Consider the following 24,397-nt stretch of genomic DNA (forward strand, 5'->3'; position numbering starts at 1 on the left):
GGCTCAGACAGTCCACTATTTATAACGTATTAAAAAATTAAAGGAGTTTTGAGTATATTTGATCTTCTCAAAAACAAACACATTGTGATTTAACATGTTCACTGCAATATGTGACTGCAAGACACTAATAAGCAGTGCTAATAATAATAATATATTATTTACTTTATCTTTATTTATCCCCTATGATGTATTAAAAATAACTTTAACATACAAAGTTAAGGTGCAGTACCACAGATAACAATAGACTGAAACTACCATTATATCACATTGTGTTATTGCAGTGACATGGTTATGGGGTCAGTGTCTCCTAGGAGCAGAGTGTACTAATGGCAGTGACATGGTTAAGGGGTCAGTGTCTCCTAGGGGCAAAGTGTACTAATGGCAATGACATGGTTAAGGGGTCAGTCCCTCCTAGGGCAAAGTGTACTAATGGCAGTGACATGTTTAAGGGTTAGGGTAACCAGATGTCCCGGTTTAGCCGGGACAGTCCCGGTTTTTAATGCCTGTTCCGGGTGCCCCGCATTCTCTAAAATGTCCCGTTTTTTGTGGTTGTTCCGGTTTTGACCATCAGAGCAGGGGAGGGGGGGAGGCCCCCATCCCCCCCCCCCCCCACACACATTCCACAGTGACAGGTAGGGACACACACTCACTATACGGGGACAGAAACACAGCATGGGGAGAGAGACACAGCATGGAGAGAGAGACACAGCATGGAGAGAGAGACACAGCATGGAGAGAGAGACACAGCATGGAGAGAGAGACACAGCATGGAGAGAGAGACACAGCATGGAGAGAGAGACACAGCATGGAGAGAGAGACAGCATGGAGAGAGAGACACAGCATGGAGAGAGAGACACAGCATGGAGAGAGAGACACAGCATGGGGAGAGAGACACAGCATGGGGAGAGAGACGCACACACACAGCATAGGGAGAGAGACACACAGCATGGGGAGACAGAGACAGCATGGGAGAGTGAGGCACACAGAGAATGGGGGAGAGAGAGAGAGGGAATGGAGGGGAGAGAGAGACACAGAGAATGGGGGTGAGAGAGACACAGAGGATGGGGGCGAGAGAGACAGAGGATGGGGGCGAGAGAGACAGAGGATGGGGGCGAGAGAGACAGAGGATGGGGGCGAGAGAGACAGAGGATGGGGGCGAGAGAGACAGAGGATGGGGGAGAGAGAGACAGAGGATGGGGGAGAGAGAGACAGAGGATGGGGGAGAGAGAGACAGAGGATGGGGGAGAGAGAGACAGAGGATGGGGGAGAGAGAGACAGAGGATGGGGGAGAGAGAGACAGAGGATGGGGGAGAGAGAGACAGAGGATGGGGGAGAGAGAGACAGAGGATGGGGGAGAGAGAGACAGAGGATGGGGGAGAGAGAGACAGAGGATGGGGGAGAGAGCAACACAGAGAATGGGGGAGAGAGCAACACAGAGAATGGGGGAGAGAGAGAGACAAAGAGAATGGGGGAGTGAGACACAGAGAATGAGGGAGAGAGACAGAGAATGGGGGAGAGAGAGAGACAGAGAATGGGGGGGAGAGAGAGAGCGACAGAGAATGGGGTGAGCGACAGAATGGGAAGGGTGGAATGAGAATGGAGGGATGGGGGGGAATGAGAATGGAGGGATGGGGGAACGAGAATGGAGGGATGGGGGGGTAGAGAATAGGATGTGTGTGTGAGAGGGGCGGAGAGACACAAAGGAGACATAAAGCGCAGTTGATGATGTCATTTGTTTTATAAATATTTTTTTTTAATGTGTCCTGTTTTTACTTTTGTAAATCTGGTCACCCTATAATAAGGGGGGCAGTCTCTCCTAGGAGCCAAGGGCACTAATGGATAGATGGATATAGATACACACACAGTGGCGAGAAAAAGTTTGTGAACTCCTTAGGATTTTCACATATTTCATATTTCTAAAATGTTTTTGGGTCTTAATACAAGTCCTAATAATAGATACAGATAGTGAACCAAACAAGAGAAGTTTCCCTGTTGAATGTGGCGAGTGCTCACTGTGGCGAGTGCTCACTGTGGCGAGTGCTCACTGTGGCGGGTGCTCACTGTTGTGGGTGCTCACTGTTGTGGGTGCTCACTGTGGCGAGTGCTCACTGTGGTGAGTGCGAGTGCTCACTGTGGTAGGTGCTCACTGTGGTGGGTGCTCACTGTGGCGAGTGCTCACTGTGGCGAGTGCTCACTGGTGAGTGCGAGTGCTCACTGTGGTGGGTGCTCACTGTGGTGGGTGCTCACTGTGGTGGGTGCGAGTGCTCACTGTGGCGAGTGCTCACTGGCAAGTGTTCACTGTGGTGAGTGCGAGTGCTCACTGTGGTGGGTGCTCACTGTGGCGGGTGCTCACTATGGTGAGTGCGAGTGCTCACTGTGGTGGGTGCTCACTGTGGTGGGTGCTCACTGTGGTGGGTGCGAGTGCTCACTGTGGTGAGTGCTCACTGGCGAGTGCTCACTGTGGTGGGTGCGAGTGCTCTCTGTGGTTGGTGCGAGTTCTCACTGTGGTGGGTGCGAGTGCTCACTGTGGCGAGTGCTCACTGTGGCGAGTGCTCACTGTGGCGGGTGCTCACTGTGGCGGGTGTTTACTGTGGCGGGTGCTCACTGTTGTGGGTGCTCACTGTTGTGGGTGCTCACTGTTGTGGGTGCTCACTGTGGTGGGTGCTCACTGTGGCGAGTGCTCACTGTCGCGAGTGCTCACTGGCGAGTGCTCACTGTGGTGGGTGCGAGTGCTCACTGTGGCGAGTGCTCACTGTGGTGAGTGCTCACTGTGGTGGGTGCGAGTGCTCACTGTGGTGAATGCTCACTGTGGCGAGTGCTCACTGTGGCGAGTGCTCACTGTGGCGAGTGCTCACTGTGGCGGGTGCTCACTGTGGCGGGTGCTCACTGTTGTGGGTGCTCACTGTTGTGGGTGCTCACTGTGGCAAGTGCTCACTGTGGTGAGTGCGAGTGCTCACTGTGGTGGGTGCTCACTGTGGTGGGTGCTCACTGTGGTGAGTGCGAGTGCTCACTGTGGTGGGTGCTCACTGTGGTGGGTGCTCACTGTGGCGGGTGCTCACTGTGGTGGGTGCGAGTGCTCACTGTGGCGAGTGCTCACTGGCGAGTGCTCACTGTGGTGAGTGCGAGTGCTCACTGTGGTGGGTGCTCACTGTGGTGGGTGCTCACTGTGGTGGGTGCTCACTGTGGCGAGTGCTCACTGTGGTGAGTGCGAGTGCTCACTGTGGTGGGTGCTCACTGTGGTGGGTGCTCACTGTGGCGGGTGCTCACTGTGGTGGGTGCGAGTGCTCACTGTGGCGAGTGCTCACTGGCGAGTGCTCACTGTGGTGAGTGCGAGTGCTCACTGTGGTGGGTGCTCACTGTGGTGGGTGCTCACTGTGGCGAGTGCTCACTGTGGTGAGTGCGAGTGCTCACTGTGGTGGGTGCTCACTGTGGTGGGTGCTCACTGTGGCGGGTGCTCACTGTGGTGGGTGCGAGTGCTCACTGTGGCGAGTGCTCACTGGCGAGTGCTCACTGTGGTGGGTGCGAGTGCTCACTGTGGTGGGTGCGAGTGCTCACTGTGGTGGGTGCGAGTGCTCACTGTGGCGAATGCTCACTGTGGCGGGTGCTCACTGTGGCGGGTGTTCACTGTGGCAGGTGCTCACTGTTGTGGATGCTCACTGTTGTGGGTGCTCACTGTGGTGGGTGTTCACTGTGGCGGGTGTTCACTGTGGCGGGTGCTCACTGTTGTGGGTGCTCACTGTTGTGGGTGCTCACTGTGGCGAGTGCTCACTGGCGAGTGCTCACTGTGGTGAGTGCGAGTGCTCACTGTGGTGGGTGCTCACTGTGGTGGGTGCTCACTGTGGTGGGTGCTCACTGTGGCGAGTGCTCACTGTGGTGAGTGCGAGTGCTCACTGTGGTGGGTGCTCACTGTGGTGGGTGCTCACTGTGGCGGGTGCTCACTGTGGTGGGTGCGAGTGCTCACTGTGGCGAGTGCTCACTGGCGAGTGCTCACTGTGGTGAGTGCGAGTGCTCACTGTGGTGGGTGCTCACTGTGGTGGGTGCTCACTGTGGCGAGTGCTCACTGTGGTGAGTGCGAGTGCTCACTGTGGTGGGTGCTCACTGTGGTGGGTGCTCACTGTGGCGGGTGCTCACTGTGGTGGGTGCGAGTGCTCACTGTGGCGAGTGCTCACTGGCGAGTGCTCACTGTGGTGGGTGCGAGTGCTCACTGTGGTGGGTGCGAGTGCTCACTGTGGTGGGTGCGAGTGCTCACTGTGGCGAATGCTCACTGTGGCGGGTGCTCACTGTGGCGGGTGTTCACTGTGGCAGGTGCTCACTGTTGTGGATGCTCACTGTTGTGGGTGCTCACTGTGGTGGGTGCTCACTGTGGCGGGTGTTCACTGTGGCGGGTGCTCACTGTTGTGGGTGCTCACTGTTGTGGGTGCTCACTGTGGTGGGTGCTCACTGTGGTGGGTGCGAGTGCTCACTGTGGCGAGTGCTCACTGTGGCGAGTGCTCACTGTGGCGAGTGCTCACTGTCGCGAGTGCTCACTGGCGAGTGCTCACTGTGGTGGGTGCGAGTGCTCACTGTGGCGAGTGCTCACTGTGGCGAGTGCTCACTGTGGTGGGTGCGAGTGCTCACTGTGGTGAATGCTCACTGTGGCGAGTGCTCACTGTGGCGGGTGCGAGTGCTCACTGTGGCGAATGCTCACTGTGGCGGGTGCTCACTGTGGCGGGTGCTCACTGTGGTGAGTTCATTCAACAGGGAAACTTCTCTTGTTTGGTTCACTATTGCTACAGTATATTGTCCCTATTGCACCTCAGTGTTGATTATTAGTTTATTACTTTAGGCTGATGAGGGAGTATCATCCCGTTCCCCATTTATTCAAATAGATAAAGATAACCTGATCAAACAAATGTCACAAAAACATGACACTCTTTCAACATTTATTTATCCACAAATGGTTCAACATTCAATTTCCCTGTGTGAAAAAGTACGTGACCCTTTAGAGTCAGTACCTGGTTGCGCCCCCACGATCAGCAATGCCTTTAATAAGCGTTTCCTGTAACTGCCGGTCAGTCTCTCACATCGGTTTTCAGGAATTATGGCCCATTCCTCCTTACAGAACTGCTTCAACCCAGTGACATTTGAGGGCTTCCTTGCACGGTCAGCTTGCTTCAGGTCCTGCCATACCATTTTGATGGGGTTTAGATCCGCACTTTGACTAGGCTGTTCTAAAACGCAGAATTTCTTCTTCTGCAGCCACTCTTTTATAGATCTGTTTGTATGTTTAGGTTCATTGCTTGGCTCCATGTCACACTTTCGCTTCAGCTTCAGCTCACAGATGGATGGCCTGACATTCTTCTCTAGAATCTGATACTGTACAATGCAGAATTCATGTTTGTGTCAATGATGACAAGCGGTCCTGAGGCAGCAAAGCAGCCCCAGACCATCACACTCCCACCACCATGCTTGACAGTTGGTATGAGGTCCGAACAAAGTTTTGGGGTTTTGGCAAACATAACATTTCTCATTGAGGCCAAAAAGTTCTACCTTTGACTCGTCCGTCCAGAGAACATTGTTCCAGAAGTCTTGTGGATTATCTATGTGCTCTTTGGCGAACTTCAGATGGGCAGCAATGTTCTTTTTAGAGATCAGTGGTGTCCTCCTGGCTATCCTTCCATGAACACCATTCTTCAGTCTTTTTATGATAGTTAAGTCATGAACACTCACATTAGCTAAGGCGAGTGGCCTGCAGATCCTTGGATGTTACTCTGCGGTTCTTTGTGACTTCCTGGATGATTTGCCGGTTTGTTCTTGGAGAGATTTTAGTAGGACAACTGCTCCTGTGGTCTTGAACTTTCTCCATTCGTCTTGACAGTGGATTGGTGGAGCCTCAAATACTTATAAATGCTTTTGTAACCATTTCAAGACTGATGAGCGTTAATAACTGCTGTTCTTAGGTCCTCAGAGATTCTTTTGATCGTGACATGGCGGGTTTCCACACACCTGTATGGTGAAGACCAAACTCACAACGTTTCTGATCTTTATATAGGGAAGGACACCTGATTCTAATTATCCCCCTTCATTTAGCTGATAAAACCAGGATTCACTTACTTTTGCACATACCCGACTCTTAATTACGCATTGTGTGTCTAATTCATACATCATTTTGTGGACATTCATTCATGGACTTGGTTAATATAAACACTATTGGATATTTAAGAAAAGAATGGTTTTGATTCAAGAAGCATATCATGGAAAAACGATGGAATTTCTGTAATTATCATTGGGGTTTACAAACTTTTTTTCTCGCCTGTGTGTGTGTATATGGTGAGTGAAAAAGTAGCAAAAACCCTCCACCATACAGTGTACAGCAAATAAAAATACCACTTGTGACAGGTCTGCAACCCTGCTTTTCACCATTATCTCCTAGTATACAATGTTTCCACTGCCGCCAGGGATTCTGGGTAGCGACATGCAAATGAACCCTCAGTGTGTCGCTTTTTGCTTCTTGGCCATTTTAACTTATAAAGGTCCAAGCAAGAAGTGACACAATGTGAGTGCTCATTTACACGCCATTACCCAGAATCCCTTGCGGCAGTGGAAGCATCGTATGCTAAGCAGTGGCCGATTTCCCATTAGGCCCGGGCCTACTGCGGCAAAATTTGGAGGTGGCATGCGCGATCGGTATGGTATTTTTATTTGACACCAGCTAATCACTCATTATTCTCCAAGCAGTTTTAATTAGCGGAACGATCCAAGCTTCAACCACCAGCAGAAATAGATACAGCTGAATGTAATAGGCACAGAACATAAAAACAGTGCCAGTACCTACTAAATAGGTACAGTTGGAGGGTATGCTGACGCCTTGGCCATTTTGTGCCCACCGGGCCAGCATTCCTCCTTGTGGACAAAACACTTTGTAGCTTGGGAACTTGGGTGTCAGCAAAGGCCTCCTCTGTTCTGGTCCACCCCGTCTTCCCCCCCTCCCGACCCCCTCAATTAAGGCACAGTGAAAGAAGTCCAAGAAAAAGCAACAGTCCATGCAACTCGCTCTAATTATATAGAAAATAACATATTAATATGATTAATTCTTCTTATTAGTGCTAGTTATTAGTATTATTAATAGTGATAAAATGGGTCATTATTAACTTTTAGTCTGTCCCTTGTTTGTTTGCCCCTGTTTGTGGGGTCTTCTCATGAGTGTGTGAATGGGGCACCCTGCTTCATAGCATCACCTTCCTTGTGTTTTTCACCACTTGGTGTTTTTTCACCATTGGCGTTAATGATTAAAATAGGACTTTTTCTCCATAGGCCGCGATTATAGTGGGCGCACGCGCTACGGAGCGCATGACATCACACGCTCGCGCGAAACCGGCACTGAGGTCCGAGGCGATGTGGAGACGTGGCCGTGACCTCACAAAATTGTTTGTCTTCTCGAGAATCGCACGCTTCATCGCGCTTCATCGCGCGTGTGATCATAGAGACGAGGTCTGTTTGCCGCCACTATAATCGCGGCCTTAGGCTGCTATTATACAGCGGAACTGCAGGGCCGCGCGCGCACATCTGTGACGTCACATTAGCGAAATCTGATTTTTTTATTGGATGGCCGCGTTATGTGACGCGGCCGTCGCAAACAGAAAACAAATTTGCAAAACGCTTCCACTGGCGCCCGCATTGCAGTAGCAAGCGGCGTGATAGTTGCGCTTTATGTATCATTTTTGCTTTGGCGCTGCGCCGGTACACGCGGCACTGCCGCGCGCGTTTTTATTTATAACCACTGCCTTATGCTTCACTGATGTGAATTGCAGTCTTTTGAGTGTTGCGGTAATTGGTATATCTTGTGAGGATTTGGGAGATAACGCCACCCGCGTGCGCATTTCCGGGATTTAATGATTCATTTGTATTTTTGGTTATGCTGACTGACGCCTTTATTTTTCCCTACAAATACATAAATGCTTATATATAATTTTATATTTTTAATATAATTAGAAATGTTGGTAAAAAAATGCCAAAGAATAAGAACTACAATTTTTTTTTTTTTAAATTAAATTAATTTCAATACATTCATTATTTTAATTAGGGTGAACAAAAGCGACATCGTTCTATCTAGACATGAATGGGTTAAGCACACCTATGTCCTTTGGAGCATTACATCACCTGCTGCCAGATGACACCTAGCACCGCCCACACCTGCACAAAGGGGCGTGGCCAGGGAAGACCCTGTGATAGGCAGAGAGGACAGGGGGCGTGCAGCAGGCCAGATGCTAGCCAATCAGAGGGGACTGTTGTGTTGCAGGTTGCTCCCCTGGCACTCATTCCAGGACTGTGCAGGGTGGGGGAAGGATCAGCTGATCAGGGCTGCAGGATCAAGGTGCACAATTGGCTTTTTAAATTGGATTTGGCTCCTGGTTCAGAGATCCGGTTGGGAGATCTGACCTGGCTGCCGGGGATCTAACATTGACCAGCGGACCTAACAGGTAAGCGAACATAAAGTTCTTACCTCCGACGATCAATGCCCTACAGGTTAAGCCCGAAAATCCAGGCGGTTGGGGTTGTTGTATTTAACTCTTACGCTGCCATTCGATTGCTAGCTCTGCGGGTCAGGGACTCCTTTCTCTCAATGTTTCATTTATGTCTTGACGCGCTTATCCCATCTGTATTGTAATGTTTGTGAAAATGAAGTGCTGTGTACCTTGTTGGCTTTAAAAGTATATATAATCATATTAAAAAAAAAACTGCCTGTCCCCTTCTGAAATGTACACCTGGATGGTAAGCGTTATTACCTGCGTTATTACCTGCGTTATTACCTGCGTTGCTTTGGGTGATCACGTTACTGCTGCTCAAACACTCGGTGGCACCGGGTAATAAAAGCTTGTTCACTATGTAACATATTTTGAAGTCTAAAGGCTTTCGGTGGCAATATCTTTATTTTACATTTTAAGATTTTTTTTTTAGGTTTTTTTTTAATGTTTAAAAAGCATAATTGACCTTTTTTCTACGGCAGGTAAATAAGGCACGGGTTCATCCATGTTTACCATGCTGCTGTGCAACTAGGGGCAGCAGGATAGCCCTTATCCCAAACTTAAATGCCAACCTAACCCTTATGATATTAGGCTAACCAGGTCCTCCTATGCCAGCCTAACCCTTACCCTCCTATGCCAGCCTAACCCTTACCCTCCTATGCCAGCCTAACCCATATGCTAATAGGCCAGCCAGGTCCTCCTATGCCAGCCTAACCCTTACCCTCCTATGCTAGCCTAACCCATATGCTAATAGGCCAGCCAGGTCCTCCTATGCCAGCCTAACCTTTACCCTCCTATGCCAGCCTAACACTTGTGCTAATAGGCCAGCCAGGTCCTCCTATGCCAGCCTAACCCTTACCCTCCTATGCCAGCCTAACCCTTACCCTCCTATGCCAGCCTAACCTTTACCCTCCTATGCCAGCCTAACACTTGTGCTAATAGGCCAGCCAGGTCCTCCTATGCCAGCCTAAACTCCTAGACTAACACTTGCCCTAACCCTACTATGCCAGTTTAACCTTTACCCTACTAAAACAGCCTAATACGCTAGTCCAACCCTTGCCCTAATGTGCCAGCCTAATCCTTACCCTAAAATGCCAGCCTAATAATTACCCTAACTGTATCATGCCAGCCTAATCCTAATGTTATCCTAAACCTTACCATAACCCTACCACGCTAGCCTGACACTAATATGCCGGTATATAGAAACGGCGGAGTAATATGTAAATAAATAAAATACACAGTTTGCTTAGGAGATGAGATTCTATTAAGAAAAATCCATTGACATAAATTACGCTAATAATAAAATATAGACTATATTATGGGTTGTTTTTAGGGGTTCACGCCTAACGGAGATTAGAATGTATGAATGCTGTTAGAAAGCAGATGGCGGCCATCTTTAAACCTCCCGCAAATACAATAAACTGGGAAATCATTTCCTCCACATAGGAAGCTGCTGCAGGGTTTTAGGATGCCTGTTCTCTGGCTAAAAAAAAAAAAAGGTTAAAGCCATTTATTTAACCTTTTTCTGCCAATAGGCCCATCTGTGCACTTTTTTTGCCCAAAGCATTAAAAAAAACTATATTTCTGGGCCTATTCCCGTGAAGATTGAATTCTCTGTTCGCCTTGGTTGGGAGACAGGACATGTGTTACACGCCGGGCACATTCCAGTGTGAGCATGCAGAAGCGCTATGTAAAGATACTTGTTGAAAAGAGGCATCATATATTAATTGGAGAGAAAGTATGGCTTTAAAAATGTGATTCTCTAATGACATTTTGTGTGTGTGTCTCAAAATTGGTGATACAACGCTTGTTTTAAAGACATTGAAAAACTGTTAGATCATGTACTATAATGCTTTTGTATTTTTCTGAGACACACACACACTTTTTTTTATATATTTATTTGAATTTTACATGGTTCCTCCCATGTAGAAAACTACTTTTCTCTTGTGTATGTACAAGAATAAAGCGGCAGTGACTTGGTCAGTATTTTAGGCCATTGGAAAAAGCTGGGTCTCCAGGAGCTGAACCGCACTCTTTAGGTACTTGCCGATGTCAATACCAGTGTTCCCGGGGGGGGGGGGGGAATTTAAATGACCGTCCAACAGGAAGCCGCAAATGATGATGTTGCTGCTTGCTATTGGCTTGTGAGATTTGGGAGCTTTAACACTGGTGTATGTATAGTGAGTGAGGTTCAGCTCTGGAGGACCCTGGCCAATCAGGTGGGATTGCTGAAAAGTTGTCAGAGGTGTTGCATATCTGAGTGCTTTGAATGTATTGCCAAGTGCTGTACAACTTGGAGTATGAATCTGCTGCGTAGGGGGTGTTGTATTGCATGCATTGTATCTGTACATTATTGGGAGTGTATGCTGGTTCTTTGGGTGCTGAGTACCACTACCTTTTTACATCTGCAATCTCAGTCTTACTTCTGTTTTTATTTATTGTTCTTGGCAAACTAATGGTTCCATTTTCTATTTTGAAAGAAAAATGGATTTATTTCAAGAAATAATACAAATGGGGGGGGGGGGGATGCTGCACACCTATAAAACGAAAAAAAAGGGGGGGGGAGATACAATACTGGTGCTCCTGGTCCAGTGATATCTTAAATAGCACACAGAACCCCAGCAAACTCTTTTTGGGAACCCCTGAGCCCCCACAAAATATATATGTATATGTGTCAAAAAGGAGAGCTAATGAGCGTGGCAAATGTATACAACAAGCGACAGAGAAGCCCAAAGCCACATCCAATATGCCAAAAATAAAGGGATATCTGTGTGGTATTCTAAGTTAATGTGGAAAAAGCCGGGCACTACGGATATAACTAAAGTGGCAAATACAATCTGTAGTGCCCTGCTTCTATCTCTTCTTTATTTCAAGAAGGCCCTCTCCCTTTCTAAACATGAACGTTGTAGAAATCTTTCTAAACTGTCACACTAGTTTCCCGTCCATGTTTAAGTGTGTTTCCGAGCCTCCGTTCTGGCCTGCCATTTATGATGACGTCTTGTTAGCGAGTGAGGTGCAACCGCTCCTGCTATTTAAAAGGCTGATGACAACCTAGCATGCTCGTCTCACCTGTGCATAGTTCCCTGCCCCAGGAGTGTGTGTGATCCGGCTGCCCAGGCCTATGTACCCTGGGGAGGTAGGCAGCATGGGCAAGGTGCTCACTACTATCAGGGGGGAGGGGAGGCGGTGACACGTGTGTGTACTCTGTGCCACTATACAGTGGAGCATGTTAATTACATAGGGGTGGAAGTGTATAGAGCTTCTCAGTATTAACAGTGCAGCATGTTCATGATCGGGCTGGATGTATAGTGATACCGCGTATGATTACACAATGCAGCATAATTCGGCACTTCGCGTGTGTGTATACACATACACACATCTGTCTCCCCCTCCACACGTGTGTCTATATTAGATATGTTGTGTATTGCAATACACTTGCAAACCTGTATTTGCCAAGCCATTACAAATGACAGAGATGTTGCGTGGCTGAGTGCTTTCACTTCCATTTCACTGCCCATGTATGCTGCAAATCGGCAGCAGGGGCTGGAAAAGACCCCCCCCCCCCGCCCCCCTTTATCTAGACCTGTCCTGACTCAGAAGAGCGAGCCTGGCAGAGCTAGGCACGGCTTAGATTCCTTGCATTCCACTACAGGGCAAACCCTCCCACTTCAAAGACCACAGAGCCAGCCTCCCTCACACACTGATAGCGGCTTCAATCAACGATGTTACCAATATTGTTGCCAAAGTTTAAGGTCAAAAGGGATATTTGGGGATTTTAGACCCGGAAAGAAAGATATTTAACCCCTTTTGCTGCCAGCAAAGATTTATGGAGAAATTGCGACAGACTGTATTGGCTGTTTTTAGCCAGCTAGAGAGATGGTGACGGACGTGGGAGGCGTGGCAGTAACGTGGGCACGTGGGTATTTGGAGAAAAAATAAAAGATTTTTGTCAATTTGGGTGGATATACAGTATAAAGCTTTGAGCTTTTTGCCAAATAGAAAAATTAAGAACAATTAAAAATAAATGAATTGGATGAAGAACCTTTTTTCTTAGATTTTTGGTTCGAATTGTGCTCTGATTCTTCAAAGTTAGGGTTCAACTGCGGAAGATTGGATTTCGAACACCCGAAACGCGCTATCTTCAAGGGGCATCATATCAATACCCCCTATGGTGTTTTTTGGACTCTCATTTACAATTGTGTACTTACAGCAGTCCCGGCATTGGAGAGCAGGTTCCACACAAAGAATTCTATATATCTTCAAGGGGCAGGGGCGACGGGGGAACAAGGCAGGGAGCAGGGGGAACGGGGCAGAGGTGATGGGGGAACGGGGCACGGAGCAGAGCAGAGGGGACGGGGCAGGGAGCAGAGGCGACGGGGGAACGGGGCAGAGGAAACGGGGCAGGGAGCAGATGCCACGCGGGAACAAGGCAGGGAGCAGGGGGAACGGGGCAGAGGTGACGGGGGAACGGGGCATGGAGCAGAGCAGAGGGGACGGGGCAGGGAGCAGAGGCGACGGGGGAACGGGGCAGAGGAAACGGGGCAGGGAGCAGAGGCGACGGGGGAACAAGGCAGGGAGCAGGGGGAACGGGGCAGAGGTGACGGGGGAACGGGGCACGGAGCAGAGGGAACGGGGCAGGGAGCAGAGGCGACGGGGGAACGGGGCAGAGGAAACGGGGCAGGGAGCAGAGGCGACGGGGGAACGGGGCAGGGGAAACGGGGCACGGAGCAGAGGCGACGGGGAAACGGGGCAGGGAGCAGGGGGAACGGGGCAGAGGTGACGGGGGAAAGGGGCACGGAGCAGAGGCAACGGGGCAGGGAGCAGAGGCGACAGGAACAGGGCAGAGGAAACGGGGCAGGGAGCAGAGGCGACGGGGGAACGGGGCAGGGAGCAGAGGCGACGGGGGAACGGGGCAGGGAGCAGAGGCGACGGGGGAACGGGGCAGGGAGCAGAGGCGACGGGGGAACGGGGCAGGGGAAACGGGGCACGGAGCAGAGGCGACGGGGGAACGGGGCAGGGGGAACGGGGCAGAGGTGACGGAGGAACGGGGCACGGAGCAGAGGCGACGGGGGAACGGGGCAGGGGGAACGGGGCAGAGGTGACGGAGGAACGGGGCACGGAGCAGAGGCGACAGGGGAACGGGGCAGAGGAAACGGGGCAGGGAGCAGAGGCGACGGGGGAACGGGGCAGGGAGCAGAGGCGACGGGGGAACGGGGCAGGGAGCAGAGGCGACAGTCGCACTGTGTGCGTCTGTCTTTCTAGAATATGAGATATTGATCTACACGGACACAGTTTGGTCTTCTCTGGCAGTGAAGTGCGTAATGACACCACTCCCCGCTTTGTACCCTTTCTTTTCATCCTCCTCCATCCTTTCTCTTCCCCCCCCCCCTCCCAAACTTTCCTGTCACACCTGCAGATCAAAGGCATGAGTCTTTTACAGTGCGAGCATAGTGTCTTCCAGCCTTTAATCAGGACTGATGCCGTGTAGGTGCAACCCACCCGAGCTACACGCTGACACACACTGTAACCCCTCCTAAAAATAAGGCAGAACTGCCTGGATGCAAAGTTAATTGGGATCCCAGTTAGTAAGAACAGGCACTTCAAGTCTTTGAGGGGAAAAAAGCATTAAAAAGTGTACTGTATTTAAAAAAAAAAAAAAAAAAAAATTAAATAAATCCAATGTTTGGGGGGCACGGCGGTTTCAGGGGGGGCATTATGCCGGGGGACCGCGTGAGGCCTCTAACTTCACTTACCTTGTCTCCAGCGACGCGTCGCCATGGTGACGTCACGTGAGCCAGCGGCGTTATTTGATGCCAGAGACATGGTGAGGGGTGTGGTGGGGGGGGAAGAAGAGTGCAGACGGGGGAACAAGGGAAAAGACTGTGTGTATGTGTATTTAAAAAGTTTTTTTTTTTTAATGAAATCGACAGAAGAATGAAGATGGGACGGGCGTGTATTTGGATGTAACAGAACCTTCCACTGTGCCTAATGAGTGCTCTGACCAGTGTGCTCTACCGGTGCTCATGTATGGATGTGGAACTTGGACCCTAAATTCGAAGTGTGTGTGTGTTTATATATAAGAATGAAGGGCTAAGGCTGCGCTTATAGTGCCTGGCGACGCGACGTCGCTCCGAAACAAATGCATTTGCTACGGAGCGACGTTGCGACCAAAAATTTTGAAGCCGGGTAAATTTGAATTTTAAGAGACAGTCGCCACATGTGACGGTCTCTCAACCAATCGGATTGCGCTGCCTGTGACGTCGCTAAAAAGCAAATGATAACTTTCACTAATGGCGACGGGTGATGTCATCGGTCACGTCGCCAGCACTGTAAGCGCGGCCTTAAAAAACAAACGAGTTGGTGACATCATTGCATGGGGTGAAGCAGTTTTAAAGTGCCAGTGGGCCGGACATATCACTAGAAGAAATGATCATCGTTGGACAAGGAATGGTACGTGCCTGGATATCCAGACAAGGACCAGGAGTAATATGATCGGATGAAATCGGAAAATTTGCTGGAGCAACGTGGAGCAGAGAGGCTGCAACCGCAGTACCTGGGAGATCATTGGGGAGGCTTCATCCAGCAGTGGGGAGACGAGGGCTGAAGATGACAATACAATTATATACTTTGTGTTGTGTGTGAATACATCTCTCTCAAACGAGTTCGCCAAAGGTGCCTCGCCAGAAAACCTTCGGGAAGGCCCCAAGCTTCTTGCAATGTCCTTTTTCATGCATTGAAAGACTTCAAAAATGATTTTCTATTTAATCCTTTTGCAAGCATTCGAACATCTGTCCTACATACTGTACATTTTCATTACCTTCCATTACCAGTTGGTTTCAGTGTGGGGGGATAAAATGGCACTTTACTACGTGTGTGTGTGTGTGTGTGTGTGTGTTGATAAAGGCCTGTCTTTTTTGGCTAGCCGGCCGTTGCTTTTCAAACCAATCAGGTCACTCCCTGCATGGGAGGCCTGTCATTGAGAGATAAGAGTTCGCTTTATGATGCACAAAAGAACCCCCCCACCGCCCTGATTTCTAATTGCTGTTATGTAAGCAGAGTGTACACTTTTTTTCTACTTTGAGTTAGTGCTACATTGCAGAGCTTCAATCATTCAGGTTGGTTAATGGTTAACCTGACATTTTTGAAGGGGGGGGGGTAACCTTGTCTGATTCTCAGCAGGAATCTGCTCTTTACTGGTGAGGTCATTGACATGAGTTAAAGATATGGTGTAGTGGTTGAGGAGCTGAACTTGGAATCACAATTTAAGGGTTTGGGTCCCCCATGTATTCTCTCCCTCTCCCCCGCTTTATCTGTCTCTCCTGTCCTTTTGCATCAGACTCCTGCCTTAGGCCTCGGCCATGCTCCCTGCTGGCGTGCTGAGGCGCAGGGAAAGCGGGTGCTTTCCCTGGCCTTGCGGTTGCTTACCGCACGCGCTGTCAGGGGGCGGGCGCGTCACTGGCCGGGGGCGGGCCAGTGACGTCACGGAGCTGGTTCGCCTTCATTGGGCGAACCGCTCACGTGACCGGCCTGTCGCGCCGGGAAGCGGGGGAATTTTAAATTCCCCTAAGACGCAAGCGCGCGGAAGCGCAGGTGAGCCCCTACTAAAGCCGCTCTAATTGCGGCTGTAGGGGCTCAGTGCTGAGCGGGAGCGCGCGTCAGCACGCTTCCACCAGCAAGCGCTAAACATGGACATGGCCTTAGGCTTATAGTGCTGGCGAGGTCGCATCAAAACATGCATTGCCGCCGTCGCGTGCGCTTATAGTAAGCGCGGCGCGACAGCTTGGTCGCGATCACTGGAAGTCCTCGCAATTTAATTTGTCCAGCGACCACAGCCTGACGTCGCCGTCACTATAAGCGCAGCCTTATTCAACTCCCCTCTCTCTCTCATGTCTCTTCAGCCAAGCATTAAACCGTACAGAATTGGGCCTCGGGCATGGTCAGCGCTTAGGCCCTGAGACGCGCTGCTGCTCGGCAATAAGCCCCTGCAGACGCAATGAGAGCGGCTTTAGCAGGGGCACATGGTGCTATATGGAATAAGAGACACTGTCCCTGATCTGCCTGGCAACACATGACGAGAGAGATGGGATTGGATAAGAAGAAAACAGGATGGAATGTTGAAACAAACTGTCAGTTTGAGAGACAAGGTCCAACTGCCATTCTGAGACCGAGAGACAGCCCAGGTTACTGAGAGACAAGGGAGGCTGGTGTGAGACTGCAAGCCACGGACAGAGAAAGTGAGACCAATAACAGGAACCCATTCTCTACACACAGGTGAAGAGCCCCTAGCAGGAGAGAACCAGATACTTGCTGAGCTGTTAAGACGCGGCCAGATAGCAGACAACTGGGAGGCCAATTCCTGGAGACCTGGGTATCGCTCATGAACGTATACACGCACCTCACAAATATACCACCCCTAATAGGCCTGCGACGTGACTACCCACCATTTTAAGATGACGTCTCCAATGCCGTGCAGGCATTAACATTGGCCTATTTGGTGGCTACTGTGTATCATATATGTATTGTGTTAAATTGGGAGGGTTTCTCTGTAAAAGTAGGGCCACTGGGCTAAGGTTGCATTTTTTATTTTTTGGTGGGTCTGACAATGGTGTGTTAAGGCAGGATGGACTTGGGCCCCACCCGGATACATACAGGGAAATAAGAGGGGTTACATCGTTTATTTTAAATGTATTTATTTATTTGTAAAGCAAAAAAAATGGCAAGAGCGATTGCCCATATAATTTTTCTGTCTCTGATACCCTTTAATATATAAACATATCCTCCCCCTTCCTTATGTTTCCCTGGGCAGGGACACGAACAGATCGGTGCGTCAAGGTCGAATTCTCGCTCATTAGGAGACAAACATCAACTACAGGCCGAAGCCTGACTAAATTCTCATGTCGGCCAATCACAGCTCTGCTTTAGCGCTCTGGCACCTTCCTTTTTCCGTGCCTCGCGTATGGCTCTGATTTTATATGGAATGCTCTCACTGGCTCAGGCAGTTGTCATGGATACGCCGACTCTGCCTGGGATGAAGATATGGCGAGCGGTTAGAGGTGGGGTTATATACTGGGAGTTGGTGGGAGTGGTTATGGGTCGTTATTTGGAGAGCGGTTATGGGGACGAGTGTTAGAAGTTGGGGAGAAGTTATAGGGAGTGGTTATAGGAGCATTCCGATGAGATGCTGGGCACAATGATGATCTAATAGGATGATGCATCAACGCTTACCAATGAATCACTTGAATTCCCGAAGATGTCGTCTCTACGTCATGGGGTCTGGCACTACTCCATGGGCCCCATGACACTGTGGCTATGTCCTGGCCCAAGAAAGGTGTGTGTTATTAATATAATATCTATTTATTTTTTTCTTCAGCTTGGATCGGTGTCCTGTGTTTTCATGGGGCGCAGGACACGATCCGACGTGAAGGGTAATGAGGAGGGCTGGTCCGTTTCTGGGTTAAGGGCCTCTGCGGTCACTTGCCCGAGCTTTGCCAGAGGGGCCGTGGAACTCCTGTTGCCCTGGCCCCTCCGGCACTCATAGGGTTAATACCACGCGGTCTGGGGTGCCAACCTTTTACGCTAAGGGATCGGCATCAAATGCAAGAAACCTTTAATGCCACGTTTCATGCATTTTATGCCATTGAAAATTGACATGAAACAAATATCTTGTATAGGAGCACGCTGTCATTGGGATGCATACCCTACTGATTTTCACCCTCCTAAAATCCTCATGGCCTAAGGTTTTTTTGGGGGGGGGGGGGGGGAATCGGACTGAAGAGATGCTGCATATTTTATGTCTCTGATATGGTTGTGTAATAGGATGCTCATAATACAATAGGGCTATTCATCCTCTCTGAATTAATAAGAGCGTTTCCCCTACAGGGGCTGGGAACGGCTTTGTTTCCCATACAAAAGACCCTTTTACAGTCAGGTGCGAGATAAGGGAAGGGGGCAGAGCCTGGGAGGATAGGGGGGCATAGATATTTGGGAAGCGGGGGAGGGTACGGTAAGGCTCTGCCTGGTATCACAGTTCTTATTGGAACTATATTTGGTGAATTCTGCTCTTTTTTTTTTATTTTTAAAATATATATATATATATATTCCTGAGGATTTTGGAACATGAAGCTATTTTCTGGAACAGAACTATAGGACTACAATTTCCCGCATGGCTGTTAACCCCTTAAATGCTAGAGAGGCCAAGTATAAAAAAAAAAGGTTGTCGACCCCCCCCCCCCCTTTTCTGAATTTTTTTATGAAATGTGTTGCTTTGACCCATAAGACATTCACTGTCATTGGGTCACTTTTGTCCTCTATGGAATTGACCCTTTAACCCATTGAACACATCACTGTCATTGGGTCATTCTGGTCCTACATGGAAATGACCCTGTAACCCAGTGGCTTCGAACCTTCTATTCATTTTTGACATTGTGCACACGCTGGTAGAAAACATTTGTTCCACAAACCCCTAATTAATCATTCTTATTGCCTAGTAATCCAGACTATTGCTAACAAAACTGTTTGACCCATCCCAGGCCGTATAGTGTCCTGAGCGCGTGGGGGAAACACGCGCTTAATAAGGCCCCAAACTGCACCTCCGTGTGAGCAGACAGCATGAGGGGTACAGCCGCCACTCACTGCGGGAGCTTCCAAAGTCACGCGGGGGATGCAAAGCATTGTGGGGAGCGACTTTGGAAACTCCTGCTTTAAGTGACAGCTATACCACCCACGCCAAGGTGCAGTTTGGGGACTTACTATGTGCGCAGTCCCCACACGGGCTCAGGAACCCACTATACAGCCTGAGATCCAACATAAGTGGCACAAAGAAGAATGACACCTCACGAAAACCTAGGGGTTTCCCGAACCCCCTGCTGGGTATCGCTGCTGTAACCCATTAAGCATATTACTGTCATTACTTGGGTCCCTTTGGTCTTATGTGGATCTAACGCAAACTCCATATTCAAGGCCTTTTGTTCCTTTATGGGATTGATGCTTTAATGGGGATAGCTAATAGATGCCACAGTAGGGGGGAAAGTTGAATCCTTGAGTGTCTGGCTCGTTATAATAACAATTGGATTCCCAGACAAGGAAAATCGGGTTGTGTTTGCGGGAAAGCTTTCTGGATCTTTTCTCAGGGCTGGAGGGAGGCTTATCCTGAAGTTTCCTGCCAGGGGTTGGGTTATCTTTTAAAATGACTTTTTAGTCTTTAGTCTTTATTACAAAGAAACCTAATCCGATCAAGACAAATGTTCATTAACAAATCAAAACGTTGGTCCTATATGGGACCATTGTGACACTCTCATGTTTTTAATGAGTTAAAGAATCGGTTCCACAGTGACAAGTATGAGAGAAATTTTGTGGGGTGTATTAAATATGGCTGCCAATATGAACTAAAAAGCGCCTCATAATTCAGCCCCGAATCATTGCGACTTTGGAATCCCTTCAGGACTGATCCCTTAACTAGTTTCTGATGGGAGCAGGCCACTCTGACAGTGGAGGCGTTGGGCCGCGTCCATAATCCGCACGACCAAATGGCCGTACCTCTGAGGCGGGTCATCGTGCACGCGATTTTTGAGCAGACAAACAAAATTGTTTGTCGCGCGATGGCTGGGTAACGTGGGAGGTTCAGCCAATGAGGGCAAACCGCTCGCGTGACGTCATGGCGACGCCATGCGCTCCGTCGCGCGCGCCTACTATATCCACGGCCTTTGAAGGGCTCATATTCTACGGGATATATCTAATACTTATAAGTACCGAAGGTAAAAAGGCACTCTGCAGTTAGGTTACCAATTGACCTCTTCACGAACATGTCACCTAAAAGGGGGTTTCAATTCAAGATTTAGTAGGGGTCACCCATACACATGATCACTCCAGCGCCTGACCTGTCTTTTTCAACCTTCCCGCCGCCGGTCATCCTTGCAGAGTCGGGTGCCGACAATGTCACAGACCCAAACAAGTGACAGTCTAGCAGATCTGTATTATATATTTTAGGCTCGCTCCCCTGCTGCCAAAATATGGGTTTGGTTACACACTCTGGCAGTGTGATAAAGGGACTCATTGTTTTCAGCCGGAAGTACGGTAGTCTCTAAGGCTGGGTTGCTTTGCCTGCAGCCCTTCTCTGTCCTGACCCTTTTACCTGTTTGGGTTCACGCCACACATCTCTCCGTTTTTGATGCCAAGTAAAAGACCTGATTTATTTTTCTCTTAGTCTCGATGTTTTCAGATACCGATCTGGTTCCGTTGACAGAAATCCAAATGAATTGTCAACCAACCTCGCACGGATGAGACCAAAAAGGTTGAAATAGCTGTTTCTGAGTAGGGTTACTGGCGGTGCACTTCTTTAACCCAAGCTGTGCTGAAAATCTGTGTAATGCGGCAAGCATAAGCTTATAGGGTCCCATGTTAAAATAAACGAGAAGCAAAAGGGGCAACACTGTGAGTGCTCATTTGCATGTCATTACCCAGAACCCCTTGCTGCAGCGTAAGCACTGTTCAGCGATAATGGGGTAAGACAGGGTTGCAGACCTGCCTGACACATGCAAATGCACCAAAAGTGGTATTTTTACTTACTGTAAACCCTGCTACAAAATATAATAGAAAAACCAATGTAAATGAAAAGAAGGCTTTTATAATGAGCACGTATGAAACACGTATGGAACATGTTTTTATTCTTTATTTAGCAAGATTTTTTTTTTTTTATATATATATACTGTATGTATGTATATATTATTTATTCTGTTGCGGTGATTGGAGAAATTTACATTTTTATTTTCTCTCTTCTACCATGTATTTGCAATCCCTCTTCGCTCACAAAACGTATGCTGTAATCCAGGGGAGCGCAAACTTTTTAAGCTGCGCACCCCCTGCCAGGCCTGCCCCGGTCTCGCGCTCCCTCTCCTACCTTCTAGATGCGTCAAATGACGTCACACAATTGCGTGACGTCACACAACGACCCTGTGCGGCATTAAATTAAATGCCTGCGGGAAGAGCGCGGCCCCCCAGACAAATCGCCCGCGCACCCCCCAGTTTGCGCACCGCTGCTGTAATCTATCGTCATTGGTATTAGGAGCAACTCTCGCGCAGCATATCGCAGGCAGCCAGACGGTAAGGAACGTAACCCTCTCTAACCGTGCTGAAAGCAAAGACTCGGCTGCAGTTGCTGCTCTGGTAAGTGATTTGCATTTTTGGGGGGTCTCGGAATGGGGGAGTGTTGGTCAGTAGTGTTTGCTTCACCCTTATCCCATCCTCTCCTTATCAAAGAACCAATGAAGAAGAGGGGGAAGAGCCTGTGTAGACTCTGGATGAACACACAGTGTGGCCCTAGGAGGGACTGACCCCTTAAAGCAGCGAAACATGAGAAATCTTAATTCTTCTTTTTTTTTTTAATCTGTTTTGTACAATGGGATAACACTTGCTACATAATTATTTCTTTTTAAACTCTTGATTCCATTTTTTTAAAATGCGTTTTAAAGCATCCTTTTTATTTCTATGGCTGCGGCCTTAGTGCCTGCGCGGCATGCGCGCCTGCAGCCGAGTACCCCTCTCTGCAGGGGGGGGGGGGCTGTGACGTCACCCGGCAGGTTCATCCTCATTGGCTGAACTGCCGGGGTGTGTGGCCTAGCTCGCAGTTCTCTTGAGAGCAGGAGTTTCTGTCGGCGCAGCGGCCGCCCCTCGCAGCGGGCCCGGCCCCATTGTGGGGCGGCTCTTGTCCCTGCAGCGTCCGCCACAGCGGGCGCTGCAGTAGCCAGCGGGGACACCGCCTAAGGCCTCGCTCAGACAGGCCGCGTTGCGACGTGCCACGTCCGTCACCACTTCCCCGGCGGCAAAGTGCAGCGTTGACGCTGCGACATTTTGCCGCCACAACCCAAATTGAAATTTGGTGCTACAGTCGCGTGACGTGAGCTGGTTCAGCCAATAAATGCGAACCAGGATTTTTTAACAGGAAGGAGCCCAATGATTGCCAGCATAGGTAAGAATGTAGAATGATACATTGTAGAGGTCGCAGAGAGGGTTACAGGCACACAGTAATGGCAGCAATATAGATAAGCTGCCGGTGCGCATAGAGATGGGGGAGATCACGGAGCAGGAGGAAAGCATCCAGGCACACAGACTTGCAAAAAGTAGATTTAATGGCAATACCAATGTTTTGACCACATATGCCGTCTTTGTCAAGGTGAGGAATTATACATTGTCACATGCTTTATATATACAAATAAGAAGGGGAAAAAAGGGGGTGGAATGTAGTATTGTTGCTGTAACCATGTCACTGCCATTAGTACACTTTGCCCCGACCCCTTAAACATGTCACAGCCATTAGTACACTTTGCTCCTAGGAGGGACCGACCCCTTAACCATGTCACTGCCATTAGTACACTTTGCTCCTAGGAGGGACTGACCCCTTAACCATGTCACTTCCATTAGTACACTCTGCCCCTAGGAGGGACTGACCCCTTAATCATGTCACAGCCATTAGTACACTTTGCTCCTAGGAGGAACTGACCCCTTAACCATGTCACTGCCATTAGTACACAATCAAAAGCAGGCAAATCTTTGCCTTTACCACATTTATATTAAGGATGGATGCCAAGATGGGTAAATTGTTAACGCACTGTTTGTTTTTGGTCGGCTACATGGGATTGCACATGTTTTGAAATGTCGGGTTAGTTGCAAGTGACCTCTGTAGAAGGCAGTACCTCCAGTACACTGCTTATGTGGAGAGGGAGGAGGCTGACAGGGCTCGGGAATGTTAATCATTCCCCCGGGGTTATCGCTAGGTGGTTGAGGGGGGCGGGGGAACCTCACGGCTTTAACTGTTTCGCTGTGCGATGCGCAGATGTGTAATGTTCTGCAGAGGTTTAGAAAGGTGCGATGATCTTCATGGTTTTATGCGGATGTGAGGTGCAATGCTCTGCAGGGCAGTATTATGCACTGTTTACCAAGGCCAGGTGCTCTGTAGAGTGTGTATCCAGGGTCCTGTGTGTTATAAGAGGAGTGAGCGTGTCAGAGAGTAGGTCCCGTGTATTATACCAGGTGTGAGCGGGTCACGGGGGAAGGGTCCCGTGTATTATACCAGGAGTGAGCGGTTCCCGTGTATTATACCAGGAGTGAGCGGGTCCTGTGTATTATACCAGGTGTGAGCGTGTCCCGTGTATTATACCAGGTGTGAGCGGGTCCCGTGTATTATACCAGATGTGAGCGGGTCCCGTGTATTATACCAGGAGTGAGCGGGTCCTGTGTATTATACCAGATGTGAGCGGGTCCCGTGTATTATACTAGGAGTGAGCGGGTCCTGTGTATTATACCAGATGTGAGCGGGTCCCGTGTATTATACCAGGTGTGAGCGGGTCCCATGTATTATACCAGGTGTGAGCGGGTCCCATGTATTATACCAGGTGTGAGCGGGTCCCGTGTATTATACTAGGAGTGAGCGTGTCCCAGAGAGAGGGCCCATGTATTATACAAGGAGTGAGCATGTCCCAAGTATTATACAGGAGTGAGCGTGTCCCGTGTATTATACAGGAGTGAGCGTGTCAGCGTGTTGTATAATGTGAATGTCACATGGATGGTATTTATTTTGCATCACCTCGGAATGCAGAAGGACACTGTATTTTCAGATAACGGCTCTTCCTGAGGTTTCCGCTCTGTATAGCCTGCCAGACTGGCTCGGGTATGACATGGTAAAGACACGCATTCATGTCTTGAACACATGAAACTCATGGATTCTGTTCTCTTGCGTCAGGATCTTCTCGCTCCATCTAGTTCAAATGTAAGAAACGAATCTTTAGCCGAGTGCTAAAGAGTTAAAAAAAAAAAAAAAATGGTAGCGAAGGTGTTACATGGCTAAGTGCTCTCAACTTATTGCAAGGATATGCCATTTACTTTTACTGCACAAGCTTACT

General features: G+C 49.2%; 1 protein-coding gene across 4 annotated transcripts in view; it reads left to right on the forward strand.

The window, feature by feature from the left end:
• The window catches only part of RASSF7 (Ras association domain family member 7), a 61,920-nt gene that overhangs the window by 7,270 nt on the left and 30,253 nt on the right, over window positions 1-24,397 (forward strand). The window contains exon 1 of one of the 4 annotated variants that reach the window (XM_075566790.1): window positions 8,281-8,459. The exons of 1 other annotated variant lie outside the window; for it this stretch is intronic. The gene's annotated coding sequence lies outside the window, so the exon portion shown is untranslated. Of the gene's footprint in view, window positions 1-8,280; window positions 8,460-16,640; window positions 16,776-24,397 lie in introns of those variants that run through there. 2 more of the 4 variants (XM_075566793.1, XM_075566792.1) reach the window with 2 other exon arrangements.

This window comes from Ascaphus truei, chromosome 12 (assembly GCF_040206685.1).
Source record: "Ascaphus truei isolate aAscTru1 chromosome 12, aAscTru1.hap1, whole genome shotgun sequence".
NCBI lineage: Eukaryota > Metazoa > Chordata > Amphibia > Anura > Ascaphidae > Ascaphus > Ascaphus truei.